Source organism: Camelus bactrianus, chromosome 19 (assembly GCF_048773025.1).
Source record: "Camelus bactrianus isolate YW-2024 breed Bactrian camel chromosome 19, ASM4877302v1, whole genome shotgun sequence".
NCBI lineage: Eukaryota > Metazoa > Chordata > Mammalia > Artiodactyla > Camelidae > Camelus > Camelus bactrianus.
This window is the reverse complement of record NC_133557.1, coordinates 48,918,966-48,941,237: the sequence shown is the minus strand read 5'-3', so window position 1 is coordinate 48,941,237 and position 22,272 is coordinate 48,918,966. Positions and strand designations below refer to the sequence as shown.

Below are 22,272 nucleotides of genomic sequence, written 5' to 3'. Positions count from 1 at the left end.
AGATCTCTTTTCTTCTTTGTTCTTTTTCTTTTTTTTTTAAAGAATTTTTCTTATTATTTTTTTACATTGAGGTACTGGAAATTGAACCCAGCCCGTAATCTACCCCTTGAACTATACCATCCCCTCCAAAGACAATTATCTTTATACTTTGACAATACCATATTGAATTAAGATTTTTTGTTCCATTTTTCCTTCATAGAGTTTATAACTGAGGGAGAGAGGGAGAGGAAGCCCTGGGCCGTCCCTTCCTTCTCAGCTGGTCACTACACAGCAGAGGAGCTTGGCTGTCGCCAGGCCCAGCTCACCTTTCTGCTCTGAGGGCCAACTCAGGCCACTTCTCTAAACAGAGGCGTGTTAGTAGCAGCAGAAAGCCAACTAGCGGGCAACAATGACAAAACTGACCCACCTGCAGTTGGACATCATCTGCTCTGAAACGAACCTCTTAAACCTCTTCTTCCTATTAGTGGATGGTTTTCAAAAATATTCCCAAGGAGATGAATCTCACTCCATTTTTCTGGATTTCTTGGGCCTTCTATGACTTTAACTGCAGGCTTGATTTTCTGCAGAACGTCTGCAGGGAAGCCAGGCAGAACACGTGAACAGACCCTGCAGGCCACGGCTGAGGCCTCCGGTCAAAACATCCTTGTTGTGCAGAGCCTACGTTCATAGGACCATTTTCATGACTGCTGTAATTAGTTCTCATCCAAGTGTCCCGCTGAAAATGTTTCTAGATAGAAGGTGGCCTGACACAGGTGAGCAGTGGGGATGTGGGATGCAGATGGCAGACAGACTGGAAGGAGAGAAGGGAAATGTTTCCTCAGGCTTCAGTTTGGAAGATTTCTGATTTTCACATGAATATTAAACTGGGTCAGGCTGAAGCGTCGTTTGCTCTAAGACGGGGTGATGTACACGTATCCCTACAACTTGTAAAAAATATGTTGAATCTAGACGTGACAGTCTAAGGGACCGACAGCTTAGAGTGACGCCTACGTTCCAGGATACCTATGATCTCGGGCTCACAAAGAGGAAAAGAATACACATATTTTTTCCTGTGTAGTTCTATGTGAAATTATTTTGACCCTTGCCGGATGGTGTAAGATCAGAAATCATGTAGTCTTTCTTACATCGCAAAGACGACAATTCTTCTTGATGAGTCAGCAGACTGTTTCCGATGGCCGGGGGTCTGTGCCAGACATTAGCTGTCTAGACAAATACCACACAGCCCCCCATACCTCAAGGAGGTCACAGTGTGTCGTGGAAGAGACAAATTTAAATAGGTTTTCAAAACAATGTGGTAAGAGTCACTTGGCATCATGTATACTGTATGTTCAGAGGGGCTCTTGCACTGCCTGGGGCAGGGTTCTAGAAGGTAGGGAAGGTGTCCGAGAGGAAATGCTTTCTGCACTGACATCTGAAGGATTCCAGCAAATCTGTAGACCAGGAGAGTGCGTGCTGGGCACGGGATTCTCGGCAGCTTGCGTGTCTCGTGCAGAGGTCTGGTCGTGTCTAAGAGCACTTTGCACTTAGGGAAGGAAGGTCAGTGAGGCTAGAGGCTGTGGGGAACTAACGGAAGCTGAGGCTGAAAAAAAGCAGCAACTAGGTGATGAGAAGGTGTAACGTTAAATCAGGGACCATGGACTTCCTCACATACGCAGCGGGGAAACCTTTGGAGTTTTAAGGAGGAGAGTGACACAGATTAGTCATTAAAAGTGAGCAAAGTGGATTGTTCACTTTAAAGAACAGCACTGGGGAGACTAGTAAGGGGTGGGAATTAATGCAGTGGGGAGTGAGGGGCGGGGACTTAGTTGGGGGACATTAAGGAATAGAATTGTAGTACTGACAGGGGATGAGGGAGGGGAAAAGTGAAGGAAAATTCCCAGATGTATGGCACGGAATACAGATGGGATAGTGATGTCATTGTTTGAAGAAGTAAACCTAGTTCTGAGCGAGTGTAAATCCAAACATACAGAGCTTGAGATTTTTATGGGCTAATCAAGTGGGAATGTCTACTTGTCAATTAGAAGTATATTTCTGGGACTGAACTGAGATGTCCATGCTGGAAAAGATTTGACTGTTAATCAGTGGACAGAGAGCAGTTGAAGCCACGGGAATAAATGCCACCCACTGACAGTTTATCAAAGAAAAGGGAAGAAGGGCACTTCTAGTTCAGAAAATATAGCAGACCGGAAAGTTGAAGACCCACTCACTGAAGACACATAAAAACGTAGGACACAATGCCGCCCATCTTTTCTTTTTTACAGGCACCTTTATTGTGGTATGATTCCTGTACAGCAAGTTACACATATTTCACATGTACTATTTGATGAATTTGATAGATGTCTACACCCAGAAAACCATCACCACAATCAAGATAGCTAACATTTCCATCACTCCCCAAGAGGGGCACTTTATGAATTCCCATATTTATCCCTTCTCATTCCCTTCTCTCCTGGTAACCATAAGTTTGTTTCCCTATGTCTGCGGGTCTGTTTCTCTTTTGTAGATAAGTTCATTTGTGGGGTTTTTTTTGTTTGTTTTTTTCTTAGATTCCACGTGTAAGTGATATTGTATGGCATTTTTCTCTTTTTCTGGCTTACTTCACTTAGAATGACTACCTCCAAGTCCATCCCTGTTGCTGAAAATTGCATTTTGTTCTTTTAATGCCTGAGTAGTATTCCAGTGTATAAATATACCACTACTTCTTTATCCAGTCACCTGTCCATGGACATTTGTGTTGTTGCCATGTCCTGGCTATTATAAATAGGGCTGCTGTGAACATTGATGTGCATGTGACTTTTCAAATTAGACTTTTCTCCTGACACATGCCCAGGAGTGGGAAGGCTGGATCATAAGTTAAGTCTATTTTTAGTTTTTTAGGAACCTCCACACTTCTCTAGTGACAATGCAGCCCGCTTTATTTAAGCAGACCCATGTTCAGAAAGTAACGGGTATTTCTAGGGGCCAGACATGAAATGCAATGAGTGTGGCCTGTTCAAGAATCAGAGGGCAGTCTGGCAGGGCTGGAGGAGAGTGACCAGGGGAGTGTGGCACAGGCAGAATTCAGACCATGTGGGGACCTGCCAGGCTGGGATAAGGAGCCTGGACTTCCAGTCCCTCAGTAACCATGGGGCACTGGTTCCAGGACTCCCCCCAGATGACAACGTCCACGGATGCTGATGTCTCTTGTATAAAGTGGCAGAGGACTTGCATGGAACTTACGTGCATCCTCCCGTATCCTTCAAATCATCTCTAGATTACTCATGGTATATGATGCAAAGTGAATGCTATGTAAGTAGTTGCTGGTGTGTGGCAAATTCAAGTGTTGCTTTGTGGAACTTCCTGCTTTTTCCCAAATACTTTCAATCCACAGTTGGTTGAATCTGCTGGTTAGGGAGCCCCTAGGTATGGACAGCAGACTGTATTCTCAGTTGAATCTAAAACAGACTACACAAAGAAAAGCAAACCAAGCCCAAATCAGATGTTTTAATTAGCAGAATTTAGAGCACTGGTTCAGTGACATGAGGCTAAGAGCTGGCTGTTAAAGCTAACAGCGTTCATCTAGAGGAACACATTCTGGAGCGATCATTCCCCTCAGGTCTGAGATTCTCAGTTTCTTCATTTGCTTCCTTAAGCTGAACTGCATCGTTACCCAGAAGCTCCTGATTTTCAGCACACTGCTGTAATTTTTTCTTCAGGTGACTCATTTCATGTTTTTCTTCTAAAAGTTTTATTTTATGTAATTTTTCACCTATAAGATAAAGTAACTCAATAACCCAAAATTTTCAAAACATAGAAATAACTAAATTAAAATATTTCACATAAAAACCAATGCCTATCTAATGAAAGCATTATGAAAAAATAAGAGGCAAAAAACCCAAAACAAAACAATGGAAGTAGCAAGGTTGTGTCCAGTCTAGTGTGCTACTAAAAGAAGGCTGTGTTCACAGTCCCAATTCTCAAAGTATGTATGATTTTATTTAACACAAATAACACATGATAGGAGCAATGATTCTTATTCTATTTTACAGACAAGGAAAGTACATTTCTTACAAACAGGTTAGTGGATTTTATTTGTACGTATCTTACACGGAAGATCATAAAATCACAGAGAAAAGATACTTCCTTTGGCAAACAAGGGCTCCGCCGATCGATCTTTCCGGCCCTGTGCCCTGTCCACCTGTGGCCCAGGGCAGGTGCGCTCAGTGACACGCCCATGAGACACAGCTGCGCGGCCTCCCTCCTCCCCTCCCGAGGCCCTCCACCTGCCAGGACCCAGCTCAAATGCTTCTTCTCCCTGAAACCCTTACTAGCACCCTCCTGTTTATTTCTAATTTTTTAATATTAAACTTTTCTGCATTCTTATCTAACTCCTCCTTTGTTTTCCCCAGTGGGGAATGCCATATTCACCTTCATGTCTTCTACAAACACAGCACGGCATTGTCTGTTCATTTGTCAAACACTTGAGAGCTTACGTTTCAGGCCCAGGCATAAAAAGGGAGACCAGGCCCTGGAAGGTCGGCATCTGGCTGGGAGGACTGCAAACAACTGTGCACACAGTGCCACGAATTCAAAATAATCTTTGAGTTTCTTCAATCTTGCAATTATTGCTACAGAAACCAATCAAACGCAAATACCTCTTAAGAACTCACTTTTTAAAAGTTTCTAAAATTACAATATACTTCTAGGAATAGCATTTTGCTTTTATCATCCAATTGCTATTGCTTACACTCAAGTTCAGAACAGTTATGAGCATAAAGTAACCATCCCAGCTTGGCGTGCTCCCTGTGGTGCACGCACCTGCTCTCTGGCTTGGTCTCTGTCTTCATTTTTCCCAAGTCTGCTTCAAGAGCTTGCTTGTCTTGCTTCAGTCTTTTGAGGTCTTTCAATAAACCTGTTTTCTCTTTCTTGATATTCCTAGAAATACAAAAGCCAATTATTCCTAACCACGACAGATTGTGGTACAGGCTCCCTTTCACCCAACCCATCCTAAGATATGCTGCTGATTATCTTTCCTAAATTTCAGCTCTGATCTTACCCCACCCCCTCCAAAGGATGACGGGCTTCCCAGAGCTTCCCAGAGCCTGCCGGAGCCAGCTATGAGCATGTGCCCAACACAGCCACAGGGACCTCCCCGCCGCCGCTCTCACTGCTCCCGGATGACGACGACCCCCTAACTAGCCCGCCTCTCCCCTCCCAGCACCTGCGGTCTGTCCTCCACACAGGAAGAGGTGAATTATTTTGAAGAGTCCATTAATATCACTCTTCCACCTGAAACACTCTGGTGGCTCCCCTCTCTCTTAGGGTAAAACCTTCAGTGTCGCACAACCCAGTGTTGCCCACTCCTCTGACGCATGTTCCACAAATCTTCCCCCTCCTGCTCCACTCCGGCCGCAAAGACCCCCTGGCTGTCCTGGGAACACGCCCAGCACACTCCTACCCCAGAGTGCTTGCACTGACTGTTTCCCCTGCCTGCAGCTCTGCCCCCCAGGGCCGGGTGTCTCGCTCCCACACTGGCTCAGGACTTCTGCTCAGGCGCGGCCCCAGGAAGGCCTTCCCCGATCCCTCTTTCTAAAATGGCAACCAGGTGTGCTGCTTTATTTTCTTCCCTAAAAACTCATCGGCACCTGACACAGTATATATTTACTAGAAAGCAGAACTTGATTTTGCTCACCCTTGTGTGACAAATGCAGAAAAAAAAAATGCTTGGCCCAACATTCCACACAATTCTCAATACCCTCATTCCTCTGCTTCACAGAGTCACACTTATCCTTCAAGACTGAGTTCAAGTGCGGCTCTTCCTGATAACCCTTCCCCACATCCCCATGAACTTCCCATGTCCCTCCAGCACAGCGCTCAGGGATTTGTTTCCCATGACCCTGACCTGTGTGCAGGTCTTTTCTCTTTAACAAGCTGTAAGCTCTGTGGGGACCAACACTGACATCACCACCTGAATACCTGATGGCACTAAGCGGAGGGCAGGTGCTCAGTAAATGAACATGGGACTCAACTCAGAACTGCTGAAGGAATTCTTGGATTCATGGCAGGACACTTGGTACAGTTCAGTTTCAAAATAAAAACTGTAAGAAGTTTTGTATCACACTACCTTAAAACCCAGACATACCAAGAAAATAAATCCATCCATAAAGCCCTGTATTATCATGGGTTTTGGCTGCATCATGTCATTGTATCTTCTGTGTGACCTTCTGTGGATGTCATTTCAGGAGTTACTGAGGTTCTTAAAGATTTTACTGTGGATACACACTCAAGGGCCTCTGGCCGCCTCTCTGACCTTATCGTCCACCACTCTGGTCCTTATTCCCTTCAATAGAAAATATTCAGTTCTTAAAAATTAAAAACTAATGCACAGTGGAACTCTGTGTCACTGAAGATAAAAAGTTTATTTTCTCTAAAGAGTAAAATACTAAATGAGGTGTATACTTTAAGGGAAATGTTTACGTGGAATCTAAAAGAACAGAAACCCTAAGAGTATTGGTTTATTAGGAATATAAAAATACTTCCTGCCAATTCTCAGAGAAAAAAACAAATCAATGTCCCAGAAAGACTTGTTGCATTTTCCTGTAGGGTCTGTGCCCCCTGTCATGTCATTCTAGACTCCCTTCTGAGAAACACATTGCCAGTCATACACCCGGAAACTAATCAACCAACCAAATACAGTCTACTACCTGAACCTTAGAGTCAATTCTTCTGTTCTCCAGAGACATTATAAAAGGAGTTTAGGACTCCATATATGATCATCTAACCTCAATGTACTAAAGAAATCATTTATTTCATTGTGAAAATTATTTAGAGCTCCAGTTTTGGACCCTGGAATAGATCTTCTCTTTAAAAAACCAGGCAATATAAGATTTGAAATTTGAAACACTTTACTGAAGCATTTGGAGAGAAAGCAGATGAAAATCTTCATGCATCAGAACTGGGCAGATCATTAGCCTTGGCCTGGGGAAAGGAGATTTCCCCTCTCCTAATTTATACAAAAGAGCCCTCACTTGCCAACCTGTGTACTTTCTACCTTTGTCTATACAATGTTTGTCTTTTTGTTTTGCATGAAAGATCAGTGTGAGCTACCAGCAGCCCTGCCTCTTATGCCCTAAGTTATCTTACAAAAAAATGGAAGAAGCATGTGAATATGTGTAACATACATGACATTCACAGCCAAAGAAGTTTCTTCTGACAGCAGTCCTATTTGAATGTCTAAAAATGATCAGTCACTTCCTAAAAGAAGACAGGACCCTAGCTTCCCATGGTTGTCGGTCCAGTTCCTTCACTTAACATGTTAAAGTTGGGTGTAGTAACATCCAGAGCCCTTACACTGTGGAACATGATTCCTAAGTAGGTTCTGGTGCTCCACCAGCCCGCCACAGTGAGTGCTGGTTCTCACCACTCACAGGCTCCCCTTCTCTGGAGAAACACCCTTGACAAATGGCAGCCCCTGGCCCTGGCCCAGATGATACCCCAACCCACTTCCTGGGGTGCACTTCAGCCAGGGACTGACTGGCTGAGGGGTGCAAATGGCTTTCCCCCACTTGCCTTAGTTGGGGACCAACTCTGGGGTGCATTCTGTTCTCCTGAGTTTCCTGGTGAGAGAAGAATGACACCAGGCTCTGGCTAGGACCATGGTCTCACTCGCCCTCCCTCCCCCTGCCGACCCCCACCTTGTTTCTCTCACTCCCCTTCTCCTGAGAGTTACCCCCCAGGAAACCACCTCCACAAGGACCCCCAGCTCAGGCTCTACTTGTTCAGAACCTGACCTAAGACTGTAAATGATACTGTATATTTATTTTACTATTATTACTAACAGTATCATTATTGAGATGCATTACATAAGTGTCCCAGGCTTAATGATTGATCAAGAGAGCTGTTCAACTTCCTAAAACTGATGTCAAGTTCAAATATGAATATGCTGAAAATACTGAAGTGTGTACTAATCATCTAACGCCAAAAGAAAATCCATTGAAAACTAAAAATATGAAAGTTACAAAACTGAAAATCAGTGTATAATTTTTTAAATTTCTAGGTATAACTAAACCTATTATTAATATAACAATAGAATGCTTAGAAAGAATCAACTTGATTTGAAGAATTTAAAAAGGACTTACTTTAAGGAAACTAATTTGCTGAATAAGCTCTGGTTTTCCGTGAACATTCACTCCTCATTTTTGTTTTGTTCTTGGAGATCTTTCACTTGATTATACAATTTTTCATTTTCCTTTTTATAAATAGAAAGTTACATTTTAGTTAAGTTACATTGTAGTTAAGTCAGCAGGACCTATATAACATTAGCATATGTGCTCATGAAAGATACATCCTTTATTTTTAGTCTTTAAATATCTTCAGTTTTTGAGAAAGCTTTAAAATCTTTTTCAAACTGTTTCAATTTTCTCGAAGACAATTTGCTAGCTGAAAACAATTCTTTCCAAAATGCTCAAAACACTTAGTAAACAAAAAAGTTGCAGAACTTCCCAAAGCCAACGAACCTGTCAGTATAATGTACCGCGTTTCACAGGGTAAGTGGGTGAGTGACTGCAGGAAAAACCACGTCCTGATTTTGCATACCAGGGATGGAAAGGCCAGGAGGGCTCTCTGTGTGATAGAAAAGAAAAAACCCGACTCCATATTAGATCTGTTCCTTTGGCTTTAAACCTGTGCTCTGTTTTCTAGGCTCAGTCTTGCCAACTCTGCACCTTTTGTGAAATAATGTTGACAATAGCCTGAAATGTACAGGAGAGCCTATTCTCAAGGCTCTGACTTTTAAGGATATTAATACATATCCATTCATATAAAGATAACAAGTTCCAGAATATAAAATAACATTTATTTTGCTGGAGGTTTACAGGGGCACCATGATCTGACCTACATGGACAGCTGCAAGAACACAGGATTCCAAGAACAAAGAATTCTTATGCCAAAAAGTTTGCAACAACCAAGCAAGTAGAAAAAGAGCCTGAATTCTGACTTGGGGAAGATGGTTCTCCAGGACCTTAGTCTGTTATCTTCTTGGTCTGCTGGCTTTCTGAATGGCTTTCTAAATAAAGTAGCTACTCTTTGCCCCAAGAAACTGTCTCCTAATTTACTGGCCTGTTATGCAGAGAGCAGAGTGAGTTTGGACTTGGTGACATTTGCATCTTCTTTTTTTCTGTTTTTGGCCCATCTTTCTGTGGTGAGGAAACTGGATGGAGCCACAGTGGGTATCCAGGCTTGTTTCTGGAATTCCCTGTAAGCAAGGAGGTAGAGACTAGGTGTTTCTGGAAGATCAGGATGAGGCAAAGCAAAGCCTAGACCCAGCTCAACACTTGGCTTGAGCTAAAGAGGGATTCAAATAGTGAGATCAGTGGCAATCTGTGCTTAGATGCTCTGGCTTATTAACCTCTTTAAAATTAAGAATCTGATGAAAACCAAGGACCTTTGAAAATCTAATGAAACTCTGAACTGTCTCACCACGCCTGGCCTAATCCCTGGCAGATAGTCTGTGCTTAATTATCTGCAGAATTCTTGAAACCCAGAAAACTATGTACATATGTTAAAATACAAGTCTTGCATTCTGTGTGTGTGTGAGAGAGGGGTGGCTGGCTTACTTACGGGTCTGTTCCTTAAAGCGCATGCTCCGTGCAGCAAGTGCAGAATGGCAGGCAGAAGGTTTGGATGGCTTTCACTAACTCTAGGGCTGTGTGTTCTGCAAAATCAGTGCCATCTCATTTGCAGTAAATGCTGTCATCTCTGACGCTGTAACACCTACTCTGGATGTCCCTGAAGTGAAAATGCTTCTTATTGGCATGCTCAAGGCTTAGGCTACTACTGTCAAAGGAGAAAATGGTAGTGAGATGGAAAGGGGAGGGAATTAAAAAAGAGGGGTGAGTGGTGGGGAGGAAGTGAATGTGAGGTCTCTTGCTGGAGATCACCAAACCTGTCCTGCCTGCCTGTCAGGTCAGCATCACCAAGATGTCATAACATAGAACAAATGTCTGACTTCTACAGGACACATACATGTTTTCTCCCACTTTTAAGTCAAATTGTTTTCAAACTCAGGGCACTGCTAATTGATTTCAGATTCATATTTCCGAATATAATATCAAAGCTAGCCAATATTAAGAACTGAAAAACATTACAGAAAATGAAAGAAAAATAGGATAGTTTCTAAGGAAACATGGCTATAAAATTAGTAACAGGCAACACACATTAACTGGTTGCTGTGTGGAGGGCACTCAGGTTGGTCTGCACTGTCTTTTTTTTTTTATGATTTAAATATATATACTTCCTAATGTGGCTTTAATGTCACACAAGTGGCTTTTAAGTGTAAAGCAAGAGAAAACAGGGGTAGCCAAGAAAAGCCCGCCCAGGCCCCTGTTCTCCGAGCCTGTGGAAGGCCTAGCCAGGCCAGCTGATCCCTGACCAGTGGGTATAGCAGCAGCTGTGAAAAAGGCCCCGTGACCCTCAGGGAGATCCAGGTCGTAGGCTCTGCACCTTCGGAAACCAGGTTTCCCACGGGGGCGTGGGCCCCTCTGGGCCGCTGGCTCACTACACCAGTGAAAACCCCCTTAATCTGCATTCTTTCAACTCTGACTAGGGAAGGGCGGCTCCCCTGGCAGGCAGGCCAGGGGCAGAATCAGCCCGCCTTTGCTGCAGGGCTCTGAGAGACAGGCACTGTCTTATCTTAATTTCACAACCATTCTTATGAGACAGTAACTGTCAGTCTCATTCCCATTTCAAGGAGGGGAAAACTGGCTCAGAGGGGGGATGTGATTTGACTAAGGCTGCACAGCAGGTAATGAAGCACAGTCTAAAGCCAGATTTTTTGAATCCAGAACCCACCCTCTTAACTACTTTAATTCTGCCCATGACAAATGTGCAGACCAGTCAACTGATGACTTCCTCATACTGCCAGAATTCCCATGACCTGTTAAATGAACACAAGTATTTTTAAATGCCTTATTTTTAAAACCAAAGGATCTCATAGCAAACTCATTATGTGCTGAAGAACCATACGTGACATCCCTGGACAAGTGTCTCTTCCTATTTCTTTTTGGATTTACTTCAATTTTTCTTCAGTGACAGGAGCCAATGTTTCCTCAAAATGCAACCACCTTTGATTTTTGTTTGATTCTTCAAAGCTTCTTCATTGAGAAAATGCAGAAACTGTTTTATTAGGCAAAGGAAATGATGAAGTGAGCAAGAATAAAAGAAAACACAAGGTGCAGAGACCTAAACCGGTCTTACAACAGAGACAGGAAGGGGTCAGGGCACAGCCATTCAAGGAAGGCCACAGCAATTAACATCAAAATGGTGAAAGATTCAACCGCCAGTAGGCCTTGAGGCTCAGGATGATGAGATTTAACTTCTAGTAGACCTTGAGCTTCATTATACGGCCATTGTAATAGTAACAAGGTGAATGACATGCCCACAGGCACCATGGCAGTCCCAAGGCTAGCCACAAAAGGTCAAAGGGTGGAAAATGGCCAACTTCCTAGGAATCCCAGCCCCTTCCCCTTAGACTGGTCCTTCCACTTATTAGCATATAAAGCCACAAAACCCATAAAATCCAGCAACACAGTGCCTCACAGCCGCTCTCTCTCTCCAGCTTCTGAGACAACCCACATTCTGTCTATGGAATGTGTACCTACTATTAATCTGAGCACCCAACCCCCACAACTTGTGGCCTTTCTCTTGCCTTTCAGTGTATTTCTCTGAATAAATCTACCTTCACTCAACTGTGGCTTGCTCTTGATTTATTTCCTGCATGAAGCCAAGGACCCACGCCTGGCCTGGTTGGGTACATCCCAGGGGATCAACTGAAGCCTGGGACACAGCTCTGCTCATGCCCCACATCTATTTTCCTGCATCACAACCACACTGGAATTAGCTTAACACCAGTGACAGTTAATTCATTACAGGATGTTTTCTGCTGATGGTTCTGACAATGGAATTAACTCAGAAATACTACACAGTGTCACTCTCTGAACTTAGCCCTTCTATACCAATCTTTCTGAAACTCTGTCTTCCTTGAAGGTCAACGTGAACTAAGGGATTTATTTTCAAAAAGACTGCTAACAAGAGAATGATCAAAATGAGCCAATTTAAATTCTGATTTTTCCCCCAGGGGTTTGATTGTGGCTCTTCAGTTAGGAGGCACTCTGGGGAACCAAGTTCGTGTTTGCTGTGACAAATGCATCAAGCCAAAGAGCCACAGGGACAGTGAGATATAGCGGGGTGCACAAGTTCATTTTTGATAAATAAAAGGAAAAACAGGACAATGTGTCTAGTACATTGGCTCAAAGAACATAATTGTCTTGACTCAGTTTGAAGACTTCCTTTTCCTGCTGTCTTTGTAGTTCCTCCGTCTCATCTTCCAGCTCCTTTTTCTGAGAATGTGACTTTAATCCGCTCCCCAAGGGCCTATGCCCCTCTGCTTTTTCCTTCTGCTTCCTGAACTCTTTCAAACATAGTCAGTTCTGCTTCCTTGTTCCCACCACCGTATCCTGAATAATCCTTTAAGGAAAAGCATTACTTCAGTAAGTAGCATTATATATTAGATTTGAACCCAGGGGGTTAGGGAAGAAAACCACAAAGAATGAAAATGACATGGTTAATAATGTTCTACTACACAAGAAAAATCAATAAATGTTCAATAAAAGTGAGAGTGCAGTATCACTCAGTGCAAAAGAAATTTCACATATTTCATTATTTATAATTTAATTTCAACATATAATTATAGACCAAACAACCATCATGAATATTACTGTGAAATTCAACTCGTACATTTGGAACCTGAACACAGGCATCAGTTTCTGTGGGGTCCTCAGACTTCTTGGGTAGCCATGCAGATTCCCCTGTGGGAAGATGGAGCTGCAGGCTTGGTGAGTCCTGCTCCAGATATTCCTAAATGTTATAAACAATGGATAAAAGCACCACAAATACAAACTGCATTGAATGTGTATTCGGCAATTATACAACAAGAAGCACTAATACTACAGGAGCACTAAGACAAGTAAGGATCTCACAACAGGCTGGTGCATAGCAAACGCCCTCACACAGCCGTCCCCCTGCATGCAGGACCCTGCACGCAGGACCCCTGCCCGGAACTGGCATCTACTCCATCTGCCGCGGAGGCTGACTGACACAAGGCTCATGTCCAATGACACATGGAGCTAAATAAATGTGAGGAGAATGTGGATCGGGATAATTTCAAGTTCTATTACTTTAAATAAATTATTCTTTTAAATGTTCACAGCAACAACTAAAAGTATCTAAAAGAGGAATCAAAGAGCAGCTGATAACTTTGTGAAGCATTTTAGTTCAGATTAAGTGGGCTTTAAAGCACATTTTTCTATATAAAGCATATCAAGGTATAGAATCACTGGAATAATATAAATTGCATTGAAACTATAACTACTAGTTTAAGTTTGATTTAAAAAAATGATAATCCTGCTCTAATACTGTGGCATCATACATTACATTAGGAAAAATGTTATACATGTATATTTTGGTCAATTTTTTGGCTTTTAAGGTACCTCATATATCCCCAAACAGCAGAAATAGTTCTAAGGCCAATAATCTTTCAGTCAATAATACAAAAACAAAGTTTCAGGGAACTCCCTAGAAGAGATCCAGAGGCCCGTACTCAAACCCTGCAGGTCCTGAACTGACCCCCAGCAAACATTTCCCTGACTGCCTTCAAAGTAAGTGAAGAATTAAAATTTTATATTTTTAATATAATTTCTTTAGGATGTTAACTTTTTAAATGCAAAGTTTACTTTTATCATTAAAAGTGAAATAAATGAGTCTTAAACTTTTGGAAACTACAGAAAAGTCAAAAGAAGAAACAAGTCCCCAGAAGTACCTCACCCCAAGATTTCCTTTGAATCTCTTCCAGGTTTTCCTTATAGAGTAGTAATCATATTTAATTGGGCAGTTTGATGTAGAAGGTTTTCTGTAGAAACCTCTTAAAGCATTCATAAAGGATCTGTTTGAGTCATTCAAAAATCAGGCCATTAATTCCTCCAAGTCACTGGAGGCCCATTAACATGGCCTGTGAAGGGGTCAGACCTGCCAGCACTGTGATTCTTCCCAGGATGGGGTACCTGGGAGTGTGGCAGTTGGTTCTTGCTCCAGCTGCAGCCAGCCAGTGTTTTTACACCACAATTCTCCCTTCCTGAGTTCTTCATTTTGACCTAAGTTGTTATTTTCAGTAATAGTACATGGACAGTATCTTTTCCTTTTATACAGGAAAGAAAAGTTGCTTAGATATAAAATTCAAACATGAAAACACTGCAGAATTTGGGACTTCTGAGCCCTTCTTAAAAAAAAACAATGGATTCAAAAATTCAGTCAAATTATAAGGCAATCAAAATAATTCCAGAATGGTGGAGCAATGGCTAATGGACTGGTGAAAAGCATTCTGGCTCTGTAACAACCAGAACCAAGATCCATTTTCAAATGCTTAAGGGAATTATAGCTGCTGGAGAGAATATAATAAATATATTGATTATAAATAATATAGTCATATATAAATATATATAATATGGTATGTAACACATGTATTATATATAGTATATAATAAAAATTTATAAAAAATACACTTATTAAAAATAAAACCAACAAAAATGGTAGGAGTCACGCGAGTAGGGGATATAAGAGGTTTACTACGTATTTAATAGAAAGGAAAAGTGATAGTGTATACAATTAGAAAATGCAGTTTAAAATAATGCAGCTTTGGCAGTCTTTCAGGGGTTTTCATAATCCATGTTCTTGAAGGGACCTTTTGGGATGTAACATTTCTCAGGATGAAGTTTCTTTTCCTTACAGATTTAAGTAAAATGAAATCTAATGTTTAATTTAAAAGAACTGACAAAGTGTGATCTGTTCTTATAAAATGCTTCATCCACTTTTATTTGTCTACGTGTCTGCCCTTCTCCTTCCTTCCAGCTCTCATCCCCACTTCCTTCCATCTACAGAAGGACACACACACAAGAGGCATGGAATGAGGCTCACCCACTGTGACACCAGCTGTTTCTGGCTAGATTATTGCTTCCTTTTTACTTTTCTGTATTTTTGAATTTAAATAATGAGCAACTATTCCTTTTGTGACAATAAACATACTAATCTAAAAATAAAAACACAAGTGTCGAGAGTCAAAGAAAATTAATTTAGAATAAAAAGCAAAATCACCACATGGCAGACACTGCTAGCTGACAACCTCCTCTTCCTCCCCAATAAAATTTTGCCCCAGACAGCAATGTGCCAGTTAAAAACACCCCTCTTCCTGGACTCCATGCACCTGGAGTGGACCGGGGGGCAGGGGCACAGGATCAAAGTTCCGACCAGTAAGATGAAAGCAAAAATTTCCAACACGGGGCTTCCAGGACAGTGACTACTTCTCTGATTAAGCTGCTGAGTTAACGGGTGCGCACCTTTTACCTTTCACCTCTCCTCCTCCTGACAGTGCTGGAGGTTGTACAGCCATCTTGTGACAAGGAAGACTAAAGTCCCAGACTAGGGGTTTTGCAGCAGGAAAGAAGGGGGGGCTTTGGTTCCTGGAACAGGCGCACCAGCTCTGAATTAATTGGCCCAAGCTTCCTGGTTACATGAAAAAGAGAAGTCTTCGAACTGCATCAGCCCCAGTCACGAGGGGCTGCTCCCTCGGAACCAGTGCTGACACCAAGCACAGTCTCTAGACTTTCTGTACACGTGCCTCCAGTTCAGAGGCTGCTTCTCTGACACCCAGCCTGTCACAAGTAACAACCACCCCAAGGAATTCCAGTTCTTTGGAATAAAGCTAAAATCACTCTGGGCAATTTTCCAACAAAAAGACAGAGATTGTTTAAAAAAAAAAATCCTATTTAACAGAGACTCTAATGAGAAAAAGCAGATCAGTACAAAAACAGAAAATCATAGCATACACACACACACCCCTCCTGCCTGCCTGGTCCCAGCTCACATGCATGGTCACCAACCTGGAGCAGACTTCTTGCTGCTGGGAGCCCAGCCCTCCAGGAGAGCTCCCCACACCTGCTCCCCTCCAGCACCCTGGCCCCATCCTCGCTACCGCCTCATCACAGCACCTTTTACTTCTCAGAGGAAGTGGAGGCAACCGGAGGAAATCACCCCCATCTTTCACCATTTCTGCCCCTACCAGTACCCACACCCACCTCTCCCCTCCTCCTTTCTGCTTTTCCACAGGTGAACTGTCCATGTTCCCACCTGAAGCCAACCCTCCCACTGTGCCCTGGACCCCATTACAGCCCCTCCACTCGAGGACTCTGCTCTACGACTCCCCTCATCATGCACTTCTTCCTGGCTACCACATCTTTCCAAAAAGTGCAAACATTCTATTGTTCATTCGCACCATGATTTCTCTCATTAAATTCAAAACAAGGCAAAACAAAAGTTTTCCCCTGACTCCACCCTCCTGCCAGATACTGCCCCTCCACCTTTTACACCCTTTTCTCCAGGGGGGTCTATACCTTGAAGTAGCCAATTCCACTTCTCCTTTTCCCAGTCTACCTTTCCCAGCCACCTGCCCACGGAAACTGCTTGCCCAGTGCCTACGGCCTCCTTCCTGCTAAACTCCAAGGTCAGCTGTCAGTCCTCATTCTCTCTCTGTCTTAGCAGCAGCGGCCACAGATCAACTCTTCTCTGTATACTCTCCCCACGTGGCTTCAGGAGTGCACATGCTCAGGTTGCCTCAACCTTGCTCTCTCCTTGCAGGTTAGCCCTCTCCCTCCTGAACTCTTTAGGTCTGCACGCCCCAGGCTCAGGCCTTGGTTTGCCTTTTCTCTCCAGATATGCTCCCTTGATAATCTTTGTCAAGTCTAGAATATTATGTGTAATGAAGTAAGTCAGATGGAGAAAGACAAAAACTATATATCACTTACATGGGGAATCTCAAAAATAATACAAATGAACATATATGAAAACAGAAAGACTCACAGACAGAAAAGAAACTTGTGGTTAACAAGGGGAGGTGGAGGAAAGGAGAAATCAAGGGTGTGTGATCAACGGACACAAACTACTATACATAAAATAGTTCAGCGACAAGGATTTATTGTACAGCACAGGGAACTCTACCCAATGACTTGTAATAACCTGTAACAGAATATAATCTGCAAAAAAACTGATTCACTTTGCTGTACTCCTGAAACTAACACAATACTGTAAATCCATTATACTTCAATTAAAAAAAACCCATGGCTTCAAAAATATTCATTTTTAACAAAACTTGATACCTACAGTCCACATCTTCCTCTCAACTTCAGACTCCTCCATCTAACCGCCTCCTTGCCATCTCCACTTGCACACAGAACAGGCATCTCAAAATTAGCATCTCAGCAGCTCAACTCCTGGTCCTCTCTCCACCCTCAAGCCCACTCAGCCTCCCCCTCCATCCCAGCTGGAGGGGAACTGCATTCTTCCAGCTGCTCAAGCCACAAACCCTGCCATCATCCATGATGCCTCTCTCACAACCCCAAACAAATTTTTTAGACTTTCGGCTCTATCTCCTAAATACATCCCCATCCAACTGCTTCTCATTACCACCACTGCCACCACCCTGGATTGAGCCCCGTCACTCCCAGGCTGGATTCCTCAAATCCCCTTCTAACTGGTCTCTGTCCTTTTTCCTGTGCCCCTATGGTGTGGGTCTATATTTGAATGCATTCAGTCAACGGCATCAGCCCGAGGAATCTGTCTAAAGGATGCATCAGGTGAAGTCACTCCCATGCTCACAACTTCCCAGGCGCTCACTTTTCCACACTGAGTGAAAGCCCAAGGCTGCTTAGTGCCCTAGAAAAGCCGACCCTGCCTGTCCCTGTGATGCCCGATCTCACCTCCCCCTCCCCCTCTGCCCACTCTGCCCCAGCCATGTGGGTTTCTATGTTGACCCCCCAAATGCCAGGCATTCCTCCTTCTTTGGGACTTTTGCACTGTTTCATTTTCTGGAATATGCTTCCCCACACACCCACACAGCCAATTCCAATTCCTCCTACAAGTCTTTGTTCAAAGAGCTCGCTCACCAAGGCCAACTCTATCTTCCTTTCCTGCCGCCAAAATGGATGAGTCCACCAGGAAATAACTCAGAGAGTCACTGGGATGTACAAACACACACAAGTGATTAATAAAACATCCAGACTCCCCAACACTAGACCAAACTCATATCCAGATATTTCTCTCTGTATCCACCTTCATTTGTACATTGCCTTTTGCATTCTGCATTTATAGCTCTTTTCTGGCAAACATTTTGGATATTACAAAGCCAACCAGCTGAGGAGGGGTTTGACTCTCCTGTCTTATATTCACCTCCCAAACTTTCTGGGTCTCATTCAGGAAAACCTAGAATTAATGATGACAAACCCCCTGAACTGAAGTGAACTGAATCTGTCTTTCAGAGATGGAATGTAGCACCTTAAGATTAATTTTTTTTCTATAAATAAGGAAAGTTCTTAGAAGGAGAGAAGGAAACAAGGAAAGTAGAGAATAAGGAAAATGTACTGAATTTTATTATGAAAAGTGTGTACAATTACCTTTTTTTCCTGGCTTGATTTGAGGCAGAGATGGATCTCAAGTTTTTGCTTTTCATAATCTCCTTTGAAGTTTTCAAGAGTAGAAAATTTCTTGAATGGCAAACTGGGTTTGCCTTAGCCTGAGCTCCTAACTGATGCATATAATCCACTCTGGGGTTTTCTCTAAATAAAGGATGGGTGCTCTGGCCTTCCTGTGTGGTAGCTGTGTACCAGCCCCAGCTCCTGCTTCTCCAGAACTCAGCTGAGATCTAAAAGTCTGTGCACAAGTACAAATTCTTCAGTACTTAAACAAACATCAGTGACAGTTGTAAATACGATTTAACAGATCGCAAAACCATAGTGCTTACTGAAGAACACACTTTGTAGAAGGTGAGCCACGACATTCAAGTTCTCCAAGCCTAATTCATCGGAATTTTAGTATTCTGAAGCACATCTTCAAAGTCAGGAACAAAAATAGCAAAATAATAAAACAAAACAGGCTTGCCAGAAAGGAAAACATGTAATTACAAGAATGAACATGGAGGAGAGTGGGGAAGAACACAGTTGAAATGACTTAAAATCTTATCTTTTTTCCTCCAGATTTCTCAAGGTAAAAACTGCTTAGTACCCTGCCTTATTCCACAAGGAACTGGAGATAGTTTATAGCTAGTTTATGGTAAACATATAAATAAAAATCATAAAATAAAAATGGAATACTGTGGTCATGAGTCTATAAAACAGAATAAATCAAGAACACAGAAACAAGGAACAGAGATGTATAAGTTTCTCAACAGTCGCTAACACCATTTATATGAAATGCCAACTTACCTCCTTTTGCACAGCACAGACTACTGATAAGATTGAATAAAAAGCACCAGAATAAACTTAATTTTCTTAAGCTACTCAAATTCTGGACTATGTTTAAAAAAATTTAAAATGTAAAAAATGGCTTCTAAAAGAAAGCTAATGTTACAGTGGCATTTTAAAATCTGGGGATGACAGGGTGTTGTAAAAGATAACTGCTCACAGATATCTAAGATCCACGTGGAGGTTACTCTGTAATCAGTCCCGCTGGCTCACGAAGTACATACCTGTCAGCAGTATTTATGTAATTTCATTGATCACTGTGTCCAATCAATATAAACTATAAACACTTACCTTATGTATTTTGTCATCCTGGGGTAATAATCAAGGACCAACAGATACTGTTTTCTTCAGAATATCAAGGTATATTTTATCTGTTTGTTCTTCCACAGTATTTACTCTTGGACAGTTATTTTCTGTACCTTCATTTGTTGATTTTTGTAAAACTATATGCTCATTTTTGTCCAAAAATTGGTTCACATTTTGTTTCTTGAGACATAAGATTTGGATTCATCTTAAGGGGTAAAGGGTTAACAAATTCAGTTTCTTTATTCTTAGCCAGTTTCTTGTAGCTATAAAACAAAACAGGACACAGAGAATGAACCCTACATGACTCCTCAAATATTAATTTTATAAATATATATGTATACACATGATATACATGGAAACATTTATATTATTAACATATAATACTATTAAATATATTTAATACCTTTAACTCTCAAATTAGGTCATTAATGTTAAATATATTACAATTCTGGTTAACAGAGTATACTCACATGGTGTCACATAATTGTTTTGAATTTCAGATAATAATTTTAATACAATATAATATAAGGGATTTCATGGTTTACTCAAAGAACTACTTCATAGGAAAGCCAAACCAAACAAGACTGAGATTGCTTTTGTTGAAGAAAAATAAAAAATGAATTTCTAAATGGCTCTTTTGTAATATATCCTTTGTCCATATTATAACATCAACATACATTTGAGGCAGGAAAAACATTTCATACCTTTCCAGTAGAAACTAAAGAAGCAACCATAATTTACATCAATAAAGCATAGAATATAAATATTAAAATGCATGAATTTCATCATGGTATAGGAAAGCTTAAAATCACTTGGATTTTTAAATGAAATCATTTCCGTGGCTTAAAACACTTAAATGCAATGTAACATTTCAGAACATTTCATTTTTAAAATATGAGAAATATCCTTTAAGGAGATGTTATAAATATGGGTGAACATCAGCATATTATGGGAGCTCCAAAAACATGGATATTGCCATTTTCAAATTACCTTAATCATGGTCAGTTAGTTCACTTAATTTTGTAATTTATAAAATAAGATTAAAGAAAAGTTTAAGAGGCTACCAATTCATATGAGGTAGATTGGCTTCTCAATAATTGCTAGAAATAACTATGAGAAGTAGCTGGAATCATCAGAAAACCTAAGAGCTCTTCTTCGTGGCAGCAGGACCCAGCCGACCGCTCACTAACACTGTTCCCCGTGTGTGCCGCACACCAGCTGAACCGCACTCCGCTCTGCCTCCAGACTAGATGGGACATCACCAGTTCCAGCCTTTAGAATGTCAGGCAATGGTGACCAGAAGCTAAAATACGTGTCATGGGCTTAGTGGTTCAGTTCTGGGTGACAAGGAAACTGATACTAGAGGCTGGAGAGGGAGCAAACTCACATTTTGTGAAAAGTGACAAAACATTTGCTAAGCTGTCACCTACAGTAGTTTATAAGGCTGACCACTGGCTCCTGAGCCTGGGGCCCTCAGCAGAGTCTGAGAACGGTAGGAGAGGACAGGAAGTGTTGAAATGCCAGCTACTACTGGATACTGCTGACAAGATACTATAGGAAAAAGATGAGCTCAAGACAGAATGGGCTGGTCTTTAAAGAAGGAATCCAAGGGAACAGAGTCTAGAAACTCAGGGCCTCTTAGGATCACTCTCTGCATCTGGACTCAAACAGTAAGATTCAGCACTGAAAACTGCTGTGAAAAAGCAAGATTTCATGAGAATTCTTTGTTGAAGAGTGACTCAGTTCCTTGGCAAATATCACATTAGAGGTGTCATCTTCAAACTTAAGATTATTGCTCCTCATAATAACCAGGCAGCTGAAATTAAACTGAGAAAAAACACAAACTGGTTTTCTTTAAATGTAATTACTAGCACATGGGACTGACTGGAACCAAATTGATCAGAAGCCTAAAAAATTTTCTGAAGCAGCTGTAATGACAAAGATGACAAAGAAATCACAACTCTACTTTAAAAAAATAAAAAAAGCTAGAGACTTGTCTGGCAGCCTTAGAACCACCTACCTGTAGGCAGAAAGGGGGTGGAGAAAGAATGCATTCTCAAAGATGGGCACCCCCTCCTCCCATTACCCACTTCAGTTGAAGCCAGTGGTGAAGAAACACAAGACCACTGGAACCAGGAGATACACGGAACAATATATTTATGAAGTAGTTCTTCCTTAAAAGCAGAATAATGGCCTAATTAAGAAAAATGCCCAACTTGAAGGTAGGGGGTCTTCAAAGGCCTTTCAGTGGATCTCAATGCTGCAGTACTGATTGCTGTATCTTCCTCACTCCTCCTTTCTGATTAGGAGTAATCTTAGTCTCACCACCATATTGGGGTGGGGAAGGAAGGACGAAACTTGTCTTTTAATTCGCTAATTAGTAGACAATGAGGAGCTACACTGAAACCTGACAAAGAGAACCATGCTTCTCCTGGAAATCCTGGCATTTCAGATGGATACGTTTCTGAATGGGACTCTGGGCTGTTTGCTTTGGGGAGGGGCTGAGTAGGTCGTTCAAAGAAGAGTGGAATGGATATTTGGCTGTTAGAAGGGAACTTTCTGGTGGAGACTGGCTAGATGCCTACCAAAT

General features: G+C 41.9%; 1 pseudogene; it reads right to left on the bottom strand.

Annotated features, from left to right (window-relative positions):
• Positions 1–2,324: 2,324 nt before the first annotated feature.
• Positions 2,325–22,272, bottom strand: part of LOC141573989 (centrosomal protein of 162 kDa-like) — a 35,009-nt pseudogene continuing 15,061 nt past the window's right edge.